The sequence below is a fragment of the Pleurodeles waltl genome, chromosome 7, assembly GCF_031143425.1.
Source record: "Pleurodeles waltl isolate 20211129_DDA chromosome 7, aPleWal1.hap1.20221129, whole genome shotgun sequence".
In the NCBI taxonomy this organism is placed as follows: domain Eukaryota; kingdom Metazoa; phylum Chordata; class Amphibia; order Caudata; family Salamandridae; genus Pleurodeles; species Pleurodeles waltl.
The window spans coordinates 1,474,288,480-1,474,302,282 of NC_090446.1; the positions used below are offsets into that span (position 1 = coordinate 1,474,288,480).

The 13,803-nt window shown below is 44.5% G+C and overlaps 1 protein-coding gene across 1 annotated transcript in view; it reads left to right on the forward strand.

Annotated features, from left to right (window-relative positions):
• The window catches only part of LOC138246527 (uncharacterized), a 601,223-nt gene that overhangs the window by 230,914 nt on the left and 356,506 nt on the right, over nucleotides 1–13,803 (forward strand). The gene's annotated exons all lie outside the window — the stretch shown is intronic.

A 13,803-nucleotide genomic window follows, 5' to 3' on the forward strand; every position in this document is an offset into this window, starting at 1 on the left:
TACTGCTTATTGTTGCAGAGTATTAGTAACCTGTGTAACGTTCTGACAACTGCTTAGGTAGCAGGCTATTACTGACATGTAATGTTTGGTCTAATTATGTTTTGTGCAATACAGTTTATTTTTACATAGCTCAGTGTTGTGTTTACTTTGTGGTATGCATATTGCCTCACATGTGTTGTGTGTGTTGTGCAAACCCTTTACACATTGCCTCCAGGTTAGGCCTGACTGCTCATGCCAAGCTACCAAGGGGGTGAGCAGGGGTTATCGTGGACGTGTAACTCCCTTGCCCTGACTAGAGTGTGTGGATTCTGCCTGGCTTAGGTGCATACCCTAGCCAACCAGAAACCCCATTTCTAACATTGAGACATTATTTTGGATGCATGTTGGATGTGTGGCTGGGCCAATAGGTAGGTTACCTAACTAAGGGATCCAAATTTTGTCTACTGGTTCATTGGGTTGTGCTGTATGTGGCACTGTTTTGTCATGTAAAGGTCACCTAGTTGTGTTATGGTCAGTGTGTTACCCTGACTCCAGCCATGCTGTTGTAGTTATCTGAGAGCACGATTTGCTAATGTTTTACCTTAGGGAATCCAGATGGCATGCATGCTTTTGTATTGGCACATGATGGTACCACTCTGCTGTCAGCTAATGCAATGTGCCACTTGACATTATGGTATTTTCTGTCTCTCTGGTTGATGCGTCATCATGAACATGTTATAACCTTACTTCACTTCCTTTCTGCAGCATCAGCACCGGCAGGTGAAGGAGACTGCACCGAGCCAAGTGGGGAAGCATCTGGCTACAGAACCTCAGGTCACGAGACCACCGACAGCGAGGGACCCAGTGGCCTGGAGGACAAGAGGAGTGCCATTAGGAAGACCAGATTTGCCTCTACCCTCTCGGATTCCTCCTCTTGTGGCCCCTCCCTAATGGTGGCGGACCCCCAAGTACCATCTTTGTCAGCCACTCCCATTCTATCATTGCCCACCTTGTTGCTTCCCACCCAGGTGGCCGTTTCCTTTGCCACAGACACCTCTGCCCTTGCCCCTGTTAGCCCTGCTGCCCTCAGTGAGGAGGTTACTGACCTCCTGAGGTTGATCTCTGTGGGTCAGATGGCCATCCTGAATGTCATCCAAGGACTGGCAAGCCAGATCCAGCCGAGAAATGTGTTCCTGGAGGGCATTCATGGTGCAATCTCTGTTCTACAGAGATCATTTCGGGCTGTGGCCTCCACACTGACGACAGCCAGACACCCCTTTTCTTCTGTCCCCCCGCCACCTTCTTCCTCCCATTCCAAATTCCCCATTCCCTGACCCACCCAAAGCACACAGACAGAATCACATACATCCACCTCAACAGCCGGGGGACCGCAGACAAACATAACCACCACAAGACACACCACCGGCACACACACAAACAACATCCACCTGCAGACACAGCAACAGTTACGACTTGCCCTGACACTCCCCCAGCATCACACACACAACATCTGGCACAGCTACAGACACCACCAAATCAAGAGTCACCGATCCAGCCACCATACCTATCATATTTGCAGACACCATCCCAGCTGACCCTCAGACATCCATCAAAGGCACAACACCTGCAGACACCACAACCATAGACACACCAACATGCTACACATCCACCATACCTGCAGTGACCACCCAAACAGATGCCCACTTACATACCACGGCATCACCCTGCACCTAGACCCCCTCTCAGCCCAAAACAAATAAACACCCTAATTCACCCACCCAACAGACACCCATCACACACAGGCACATCTCCCACACACTCGAGGCATCCTCACCTACATGTCAACCACTCCTCAACCTCCAAATCCCAACCCCCTTCTGATGACCAGGCCCGTGTGCCTAGGAAAGGTTTCTCTGTGGTCTTGTCATTACCCCTGTTTGCTTCCCTGTACCACCCCCAAAAGCTAATTTCCCCCCCAGGCCATCCCTTCCAACTCCAAGGCCTCCCCTGCCCCCCTGCAAGCACCCATGCCCCTCCTCCCACCAATAAGAAGTCGACCCACCCAAACCCAAACCCCCACCTCCCAAACACTCTCCGACTCCAACCCCTGATCATCCCTGAGGTGCCTGCCTGTGCTCTTGATGCCCCTACATGTGGAGGTTAATTGGCAGTCAGGAGGTACGTTTGGGGCCCAGAACTGTGACTTTTGGCCCTGTGTTGTTTTAGACTGCCCGATGGGCTTGAGCATTGCATTTATGCCAAAGCATTTTTGCTTAATTAAAAAAACAACCTGTTGTTGGTGTTTCAAAGACAACTTTGTCCTGCATATCCTTCCATGGGTTTCTGTTCTTTCTGGCAACATTGATTGTGTGCCTGTAGTTGTGTGTGTTTGCCCTGCTTGCTGCTCCTAGTAGTTTCTGTTACCGTATGTGAGTTTGTGTGAAGTGCGGTTGTCCCCCAAGGTTAGGGATGTGTGATGGGTATGTGTATGTAGGATGAATGTTGGTGTCATAGCATTGTGTTGTGTTTGTAGTGGTATGTTTCTTTTGTGAGTTGTGATGTGGGCATGTGTGGTCTCTGACTTGTCCCCTGATATGGCTATTGTCAACATGTGGTATGTGTGTTCTTGGGTTTTGTCAGTGCAGACCTGGAGTGTGTTGAATTGTGCTAATTTGCTTTGCACGTGAGTGCACGTCTCTATTTAGATGTGTGTCCATCACAGCTGGCTGGTGTAGAGCTATGTCCCATGGAGTGTGAATTGTGTGTGATTTGGCGCCTTGCCCTTCCTACAGTGTATGCCTGTGCATGACAATTGGTATTGGTATTCATTGTCCCTGATAATCTATTGTGGCCAACTGCGGTGCTGTTTGGGGCATTGCTCACCGTGGTATCTGCCCCAATGCAGTCTCCTATGAGTTATTGCCCTGCTGCTCCCATCCCAGCTGTGCAGGTGTTGCTGTGGTGATGCGCTTTGTGTCCTTTTTTATTTGTCTCTTTGTGCATTGTGCTTTGTGTGTGTATGATGTGCGTGTCACTTGCAGTGTTGTTAGTTGTTTGGTGGTGGTGTCGTGTGTGTGCCATGGCAGATGATTGAATTTGTGTGTTGTACCCCTGGCCAGTGTTGAATGTGAATGTGTGAAATGTATTTGTTTATGTGCAGTAGTTGTATTGTTGTTGCTGTGTGTGTGTTGTTTTGCCTTCAGTGTCCCTGATCCTTTGCTGTGTGGCCATGCGTATTTGTGTGGTATTGCCGTGTAGTGTGTGTGTGCTGGCTGAAGTGTGAACGTGTGGGTGTCTGTGTTGCAGTATGTGTGTGTGTGTCTGGAAGATCAGTGTAGCTGCTGCCCTGGCCGCTCCCCCCTGAGATGTGTTTTGTAGCGGTACAAATTTGTTGTACATGTTAGTAATACAGGTAGGTGAGTGTACTAACGGTTGGTGTCGTCCACGTTGCCGTTGGAATTGTTGTCTTTTGGCAAGCAGCAGCATGACGTTCAGGAATGGCTCCATGATGGCGCCAGATGCGTGGGGCTGTCTGCAGGTGAGTGTCTCCCTTTCCACTGCTAGTTTCCGCCTGCTGATCTGTGGTGGTTGGACCACGGCGGTCATATTGACGTGTGCTACCTCGTAATAGGTCCGGCGGAAACAAGTTCTCCGCCGGTCTGTTTGTGCCTCCGGAGGACTTTGGTGGTCTGTGCTGCTTGGCAGTGGCCCACTGGTGGTATTCTATTGTTCAACTGCCAAATTCATAGTGCGGCAGTCTGCTCTGCCAGCCTGACGCAATGCAGATTGGAATCAGCCAGGGTGGCGCTGAAGTCAGTGCTGCCCTGCTGATTACAGGCTAGTTTCTTGCCAGGCTTTTCATGGCGAATTCACTGCAATGAAAAGGCTGGCGGAGAACAGGTGCAGGAGGCCACAGGGGGCCTATCACTCTTGTAATGCGCACTGTCTGCTGTGCAGATATTGCACATTACGAGGGTGCTGTTGCCTCCCATGGCGGCTCGATTACGAGACGGCAACAATGCTGCTGCTACTTTCTCCTGGGCTGACTGGCAGAAACTTTGCTTTCCACCTGTCAGCCCAGCAGGAAAGTCCTAATGGGGCTGATGGGAAGGTAGACAGTACAGTGGCAACCACCCTGTCAGGAGTTTGGTGGACTGGTGTTCCCGTCCACCAAAGTCATAATCGGGCCATTAGTGTCCAGCACCTTTCCCAATATGGTTAGATTGGAGTTGGTATGGAAAATTACACCCCTTTAATATTTAACACCTTTTCCACATTAATTTAGATTGGAGTGGGAATAGTGAATATCACTCCTTTTAGTGTTCAACACCTTCCCTAATTTGGTTTAGATTGGAGTGGGAAAAGTAAATATCACCCCTTTAGTTTCCAACACCGTCCCGCCAATATGGTTAGATTGGAATGGGAATACTAAATGTCACCCCTTTAGTGTTCCATATCTTCCCTAAATTGGTTTAGATTGGAGTGGGAATAGTAAATGTCACCCATTTAGTGTCCTTCACCTTCCCCCAATATGGTTAAATTGGAGTGGCAAAAGTAAATGTCACCCGTTTAGTGTCTAAGGCCTTCCACAAATTGGTTTAGATTGGAGTAGGAATAGTAAATGCCAACCCTGTCAACATTTATTTAAATGCTTTAGGTTGGAGTGTGACAATTTAACTATATAAATTTAATTAAGGCTCCCAGTTTTCCGTTTAAACTGATTTTTACTTATAAATACAGATGGAAAAATGTTTTTCCTTTGTCTGTATGTATAAATAGAAACAGAAAAATGGCTATAAAATATTTTTACTTTGCTGCTGTTTGCAGGGAGAAGACAAGCCTTTCCGGGTGCAGGCTGGGAGATGGCTTATTCGATTTCAGCTGGGCCAATAACAAAGGTCAACGTTAAGGGGCCATCAGGCCTCCTTTTGTTTAAATATCCTGAGTTGGAGCTATGAGGTGGGTGGGGGGAGTGGCACACCTAAAAGCAATTGAGAAACAACAAATGCACACAGGTTATCACTTCACAGATATTTAAGAGAGGCATGCTTTTGACTTTGTTCAGTCTCTAACAAAGCGTTTTTTTTCTTGCAACAAAATAAAATACCAGCCTCCTGGTAGGCTCGATGGGCATGGTCCAGCCACGCCAGCTGTATAACATCTAGGTATGCTGTGAGATCTGGGTCATCCACCACTGAGGTCCCCTGGGAAAATTTAGCATAGAATGATTAAAAGACCTGTGCAACCTCCGGTATGGTGGATACTAAGTTGTCTTCAGAATTTAAGATCTCTGCTAAATGAGGGGAGGTTAAGTTGGGGCGTAATAATCTCGCTAGTGTTCTGCCCGGTCGGTCCCCTTCACCATATGAACGTGCTTGCGCATCCCTATTCAGGTAATAAGTTTCCCGGATGGGTAACTCCTGGAATTCTTTTAATTTGGCATTAATATCTGCCAGAAGGGCCATGCTCTTAAGGTGAAAGTATCGCATTTCTAGAGCGCGGTTCTCGCTTTTGAGATTAGGAAGCGTCTTACGGATAGACTTCAAAACACCCACCTGATGTGCTATGCATGTGCCTCCAATGCACACCTTGAAGTGTGTACGTTATGGGCAAAAAACTCTACAATACCTTTCCATATCTCTTTCCAGAATATGGCATCATGCAAGGAGCCTGACTCTAGGTGGCAAGAGAAGCGTTTGGGTATGGATTGCGGAAAATGAAGCACAAGAAGAACCGGTGGGTGGTCTGATATTATATGGGGATGGTGGGTGACTTCCACTGACCACGATCTCACCTCATGCGATACTACCCAAAAATCTATTCGGTACCATGTTCTGTGGTATGTGGAGATGCATGTTCTCTCTAGCGCATGTGGATGTGTCAGCCTCCAGATGTCTTGTAGTTGGTTGTCCTTCATAATCGTATGGAGCATCTTGGAGGCACAAGGGTGAAGCTCCCGGGAATTGCCCGATCTGTCACATTGGTCTTCCAGAACGGTGTTAAATTCCCCGCCCATATGAGATTCTGTGGGCCCAGCCCCTGTATCTTGGACCATAGTGCAGGATAAAATTCAGGGTCATCCGCATTTGAGCCGTATACGGCAGCCAGTGTGATTGAATGCCAACAAAGTGACCTCGCAAGGAGTACATAACTGTCTTCAGAGTCAAGGACCTTATCACTTACTTGCCATGCGAGACGACTGCGTAGGATTATCGCGACCCCACTAGTGTAGTTCGAATATGTGGATGAGAAAGCAGCATCCCAAACCTTTGGCTCTTAGGCGTGGGAACGGTGGGTCAGTGACGTGTGTTTCTTGTAGGAAACAGATGTTGATATTGTGTCTATTGAGGTATGAATATACTAGGTGTGCTCTTCTGGCATCATTAAGGCCGCGTACATTCCAGGTTACCCACTTTAGGGTTGTCATATTAGTGTGGTCTGTGCTATTTGAAGGGTCCGTGCAGTGTCACAGGCCATATGTGGAGAATTTCTATTTGTCTACCCTGCTGGAAGCTATGAAAACAAACGGGTAACGAAAATTCATAACAAGCAAACCATCCCACCCCCACCCACTCCTACCTACCCAACTTGGTCAAGATGCAGTACCTTCCTCCCCAACTACCCCGCACCCTGGAAAGGAGAGTAACATGGAAAACTTCCCTGGGGGTGAAGTGACTACAGGCATAAGCCCAGCCAAATGGCTGGGTGGCCGGAGATGGGTTTTTGTCCAATTAGAGATAGTGTTCAGGAGCGGAAAGGGCACAGTACACAAACAGCTCTCAGTCATCGGGGGCATGTTCACTTGATCCTCCGCCAGACCTCGTTTTTTAGGTACACTTTTGGCAAACTTCATTGTTGACTTGGCATCCGTTATAAAAGTGTGGTTTATCCTCCACAGTGACTCCGAGTTTGGTGGGATACAGCGTGGCGTATGGGATTTCAGCGTTTTGCAAGAGATTTTTTACCGGTATGAATTTGTGGTGTGTGACCTGCACACTCTGAGTAAAGTGAGGGAAAAAGGATATGACATTGCCATCGTGCTCTATCTGGCCTTCTTCTCTGGCTTCAGGATCGTATGTCTGTCCCAATAGTTCAGTATGTGGGCGATTATGGGCCGGGCTAGCGCCCCAGGTTGTGGTCAAGAGCCCAGCGATCGGTGGGCTCGCTCAACAATGAACACTGGTGATAGATCTGTGCCAAACAGGTTGCACAGCAGTGCCTCAACAAAGTCTTCCATTTTTAATATTGCAGTGGACTCCGGGATTCCAGTGACGCGAATATTGCTGCGCCGAGACCTAGCCTCCAAATCTTGTTTTTTGGCCTTAATGACATCTAGTATCTTGACCATTTTTAACTGGTGCTCATTTGATTCGGTTTGTTGGTCGTCCATGTCAGATATACGATTCTCCAGACCATCCATCCTGGATTCATGCATGTCCCATGTTGTTTGATCTGGTCTAGGCGAGCACTTGCCGTAAATGGTCCTTAAGTAGTTTTCACATCCATGAGTATACCTTTAAGATCGAGCTCATCTAGGTCTACTTCCAATGGAGGGTTTATAGTTGTGCCATGGAACCTTTCGACTTTTGTGGCACGATTTAGTTTCTTGCCCTCGAAGATGAACTTTGCTTGCTTGGTGTTTGTTTTACCCATGATTTCAGCCAGTAAGCGCCGTCAGCCTGCGCCTAGTGTCATATTTCATCACCGCTCAGAACTTTGTGGGGGTCATTGCGTTCAGCAGGCCCATTCGTGGGTCCAGGGGCTCAAATGTTACAGCCACGCGGGCCCCGCCACTCCCCGTCATCGAAGGTGGGGGGCACGAGCAGGCCACCGCAGCCTCTTCCGGCTTTGGGCGGCTTCCAAACTTCCTCTTCGCCCAAGGCCACTTCGTGCAGCAAACTGATGGAGCGCTGCAAAGCCTAGAGGGCCCAAGACTCTCCGCCGCATGCGCAGTGAGGTATTGCTTTGCAATTAAGCAAGGGGGAGAGCCAGCTGCGACCCTCCAGCGTTCGGCTTGCTTCGACTTCAGAGACCTGAATCTCTGACCCAGAGTCCTACCAGATAACACCACCACTTAGCTCCTTGTGTGCTTATGATTCTACGTTGACAGAGCCCTACCTCACTCTGAGCTGCTTATACAGCCCTCCTCAGTGTGCGACTGTGCACCACTTGCTGGGCTGGCATCCTAGATCCTCACCAGGCTGCGCCAAGCCCAAGTGCTGCAGAGCACCCCCCGGATCCTCCACGGCTCCTCACATTGTCTGCAACAGCCTCTGTGCACTGTGCACTGTGCTCCGCACTTGTCAGTCACAATGTCATAAGATTGTTCAGATTTATACAGGATTATTAACTCCGGTTTGCGAAGCCCCTCTAAAGAGCAGCCACCTTGCAGCCCAGCGAGACTGCACCCCAGTTTTCAACATTATTTTGACATTTTTATTAGTATATATTAAGTACATGCATATGTTTTTATTTTTGTTTGAAGATTTAATCAACATTTTTGGGTGAAGGTTTGCCATTCAAAATAGTATTTTTTTATGTTTCATTTAGTGGCCAATTTTTTTCACTGCTTCCTTCTTTTTTGTAATCTGTTTGTGTTTTTTTAGTTTATTTGCAGTGAGGGGCTTCTGTTCTTTGGAACAGGTAAGCCCTTTTTCATGGATTTTTAATGTAAGGGTTTTGAGGGTAGGGTCGATTTAAGAGGGAGGTCTAGAAGTTAGTCAGTTATAGTGTTATTTGTGGGGGTCTTTTGTATATTTAGATGCATCACTGTTCCCTATACATAACAGTTCATCAAACTATAACATGACACAATTTAACATAATATACTGATACATTTCTAAAATAGTATAGATAATGCAAAACTACAAATAGTGAAAAACACTAACCAAGTCATGAATGTTTTATTTACTTTTTATTTTCAAAAGTGCATACACTATTTCCTTAAAGTCTCATTCTTTGTTTTGAAGATGTTGATGATTAATCTTGGACCTTAGGTATTCTCTCAAAGATAGTAAGTTTCCTATGGACATTTATTGGACTGACCCTGTTAATAATGACATTACCATTCTGAAGTTCTAAAGGTTTTTGTGATTGATTTTTGCACCATATTTAGTGGCTTACATTTTTTACTTTTTGTAGAATTTTTCATGGCTGAATTAGGAAGAGCTGTATTTAGTGTAAAAAATATTTACTACAATACATTTGATGATTATCCTAATAGGAATTCCGGTTGAGTATTCACTATTTATTAGGATATTCTTCATTTAAGTATAAAATTGAATTATATATTGGTACTATTAGTTGTGGGATAAGGGGTTTATTATAATGTGCATAGTATTACAAAGAAAATATGTATGCTAGTAGGCTAAATGAAATTTAACAATAATTATTGTGCAAAATATTTTTATTTGCATCTATTTGTCTTTTTCTGTTGCAGAGATGGCGAAGTGCAATCCCCCACTCCTTTCATATGCTGTGTCCTGTGGTATATTAAAGTTGATCTGTTGTAATAAAGACTTTCTTGAAGTAAAATATGTGGATGCAGACCTTCCATTCGAGACATTACCAAATATTTTGGATTTAGTTTCTGTTGCAGAACATAGGAATTATTACACCGATTAGCATTATTAACATAACTATTGAGAGGAGTGTGTGTAAATTTACTGGTGTAGAAATTACTTTTATTAGAAAATACAATGACAGAAGAGTGAAAATGAGTGGGCATATGTAAGAAGCTAAAGAGATTGAGCTGCACGAATAGGCTGATGAGAGATTAGATAGTCAAAGATGCATCCTAGACGTATATTTGAACAAGAGAGAAAATGAATTTTGTGTATGATGCCTGAGAGTTCTGATAGTCTAGGGCCACATGAAATGGTTAGGAAGAGTGAACGTTTGTGGTTGATAATGAATCTGTGAACATATATATAGAGGCATTTATTATGTTTGTGGTCAAATTGCTTTTTTTTTAACCTACCGCCGAATTTGATTGGTAGCTGCTATCTTGCTCTAATGTTTCCTCGGGTGTACCACGTAAATGAAATGAGTGAAAGTTGACTCAAAGGAGTGAAACATGATTTTGGACAAATGTGTGTGGATATTTTCGGGTTTTGATTCCTTCTTTTGATGTTGCCTTGAATATTGATAAGATTAGAAAGTTAATCGAAATGCAACTAACCAAGATTAACGAAGAAATTATTTCTTTGTGTGCAGTTGTTTTGCAGTATGAACTAGCCTTAGATATTCCTCTTGCAAAAGAAGGAGTTGTGTGCCATGTGTTGAAATTGAAACGGTGGTGTGCTTACACGCCTGATAACAGCAGGCTTGGTAAATAAGATATTGTTAATATTACTAATGTTTGTCAAGATGCAAAAGCTCCAGAAGAAACTGGTATGGGGGAAACAGTTGCTTTATGGTTGGTGATGTGGGTGTTGGAATAGTGAGAAAGGTCCTACCATCACTAATTATAATCACATTGCTTGTAATAGGTTCCAAAGTTATTGCTGGACTGATGTGTTATGAAAAAGGGGTTACAATGGAGGCCTAAGAAAGAAGAAGTGACAACTGATAAAAGAAGGAAATGCTCCGCATATGAAATGGAGAACATCAAAACAAAGCTTTTAGTCGAATTGCAGGAATCAGAGAATTTAGAAACAGAAGAGGCAGTGACTGAATTATGAAATGGTTTTATAGTGTGATTTCTTGCGATGAATATCATCAGAGGGATTGATTCTCGCAAAGTTTCCACAATTAATAATTCTGCACTTTTAATCAATACGAGAGAATCACAAATGAAATGTTTTAACTGTGTTTAATATGATGAAAAAGTTAAGCTTGACATTAGTAGGCCTTGGCGTACTTGTGTTTTCAGATGGCGCCTTTCAAATGCGTGTGAGGCGCTGATGGCACTGTTTGGTCTTTCTTTACCTACCTAGTCACCGATGAACCTCAATATTTAATTAATATACAATATTCAGTTATATGGTCTTGTCAGCAGTGTAACACTTCTAAAATGATTTAATGTCTGCTCAAGTTGTCTCTGATGTTCCTGGAGAGGATGGATTTACAAATGAATACAGAATTGAAGGACACTTTCTTCATCCGAATGGAGATAGTATTTATGTTTTCAATGTGTCATTGTGTCTAAAGAGCGTGATAGCACCCTGGCCTGGTATGTGACATGGTGCTTCTGTAAATGGGCGGCCCATGTGCTGACTAGGACAGTGCAACCTATCACAGGTAATGTTTAGCCCACTGTGCAGCTCCAACCTTCATCCTGACCTTTTACAGCACATTGTTGAAAGGCAAAAGGCTATGTGGAGCACTGTTCCTCCTTTCACTGTGAAGTCATCCCCCTGCAGGCTGATTCAGTGAGCTACTGCACCCACCTGAAGATGGATTGCTGGGGCATCCCTGGTACCTCCATTGTTCCCTCAATAAAGGTGCCCTCAGGCAGCACTGATTATACACCACCCCTATGTGTCGTGCAATCAGTGCTCCTCCTTTTGCATCTGTACCTGCATCTATAACAACATATAGGGGCAAAGATAAAGGGTTCCCTCATTTGCATATGAGTACGCCCTGTGCAAATGAGGGAGTTCCTCCTTGATGTGGCCAGCCCACATTTAGCATTCGGAGCAATCTGTATTACACAAAGAGCTACACAAGTGTCTGCGACCCCTTTTGTATTATCAAGCTGCCTTGGAATTGAAAAAGAAGGTGCACACACCCATTGCTCCCCCCAGCACTTTTTTATATTATAAACCCTAATCTAGTCTGTGTGTCCCAAATGACAGGAGAGTGATTTGAAGAATATCAGATCCCAGAGAAGGAAATAATCTTACAGGTGTGTCCTTCATGTTTGTCCTTATAGCATGGTGTAGCTTTGGACTTTAGATTAGGTATTAATTTATTAGGTATGCCCTTCATGTTTGTTTTAGTGTGGCAGATATCAATAAGAAGAGGGGAGGAAGATTGGGGCCATCTCAAGAAGAGTTTCAGATGTATATCGAGGTAGCAGGCAAATCTCCTAGCAGGTTGCAAACCGTGAGTAGGCCTTGGACGCTGCAGAGATAGCAGGATTAGTGTTATGGGCATCAAATAGTTTTTTTGTCAGGAATGTTTTGAATAGCAGGTCTGTAAGAAATGGGGGTATTATAAAGGGTGGGCTGCTGCCCGCCAAAAATAATAATCACAACTCTTGTCAGGGTGAACCCTTAAAATCACTACCTTAACCTGAGCTCAACCCATTGCACCCTAAAGTATGGCATGGAGAAGACAGGCTTAACTTGGGTCTATGTATAAAGTATTTAGGCAGTACCAAAACAGTTGTAAAGACAAAATGCAAAACAATAAAAGTCCTACACCAAATATAGTAAAAGACTTTCCGGTTTGCAAGCAGAGGCCAACAGCAGGATTCAGTCCATGTCTAGTTCCTACTGGTCAGCTCGGTACTTCCAGAAAAAGGCCTCTAGCAGCTTGTTGTCTCCTTGTAGCCATACAGGAGGTGAGCCAACAGACCCTTGCAGTCCAAAAGCAGCGTCCTTCAACAACCAGGCAGTGGATACACAAGCATTGTCTTGTCATCCTGTTCTCTCCCTTTCAAGTTTACCTTAAGTGTTACATTTGGAACAACAGGTCCGACAAGCAGGATTTGACACTGTATTGGCAATAGGAGGCCCACAGCCCCCACCCATCATATTCTGTTGATCTTGTAGGAGTAATCTCTTCCCATGCAAGCCAACCTAGTGTTTGCTCTTGGTGGCATTTCACAACTCACTCATACCTATCCAAGGCATGAGCACAGGCTGAGAGCTGGCAGAGACTTATGGCAATTAGCCTTCTGACAGTTCAGGCTACTAAAGGGTACATTTCTGAAACTTACTTCTCCTTAGTATTTATAAAAAATCTGACCTCAACATTGAATTGGATTTTAATAACTATTTAAATATTTGTTTAATTGATTTTCTAACTGTTCCCTTTTCCAAGTTAGCATTATTGGTATTTCAATCTGCACTGTAATTTTCTGTGTGGACAACTAGGCCAGCGACAGTGAAAATATCGTTTTGAGCCTTGTAACTATAGGGACATCATAATATTAATTTTGTATATGCCCCATTTTTTAATTCCATACAGTCTACTTTAAGGGCTACAGGGTTAATATTGAGGTGACTTACTATTTTATTTAAAAGAGAGGTTTTTTCAATTGAATAGTGTTATTTTGATAGGTCACACTGCAGGATTGCAGCTGCAGCAGTCAGGCTACATGGGGTAGGCCTGAAGCCATGTTTGCTTTGCAACTGTAGTGGATGGCACAATAGGTGCTGCTGTCCTCTAGTCGCATTTAATAGCCAGGCCCTGGGTTCCCTCTTTGGACACCATATTAGGGACTTATAGGCAAGTTTAATATATCAATTAGGAATAGGCAAATTCAATTATGTTTAAAGGCGGAGCAGAGGCACTTTACTACTGGTTAGCATGGGTAACGAGCACAATTTAAAAAAACAGCATAAATACAAAGGTACCTTAGTTATTACGTGACATGGTGAGAAAGGAATGGAGGGGCAGATCATAATTGGCAGTGAGGTCCCGATTTGTGGGGTCACTGAGAACTTGTCCTTTTTTTAACTTTGCAAATGTCAGAGAAGTCAGGGAAATCTGTGATGTCAGTGCTGCAAATGTGCCTCCTCTTTAGGAGTTAATTCCAACTACCCACATTTTCCGACAGTACTTCTACAATGACCTTTAGAAATGGTGGAGATGTCATCCTGAAATTTTACACTTAAGCTGTCTCCTGCTATGCCAGAAAGAATAATTGCTAGG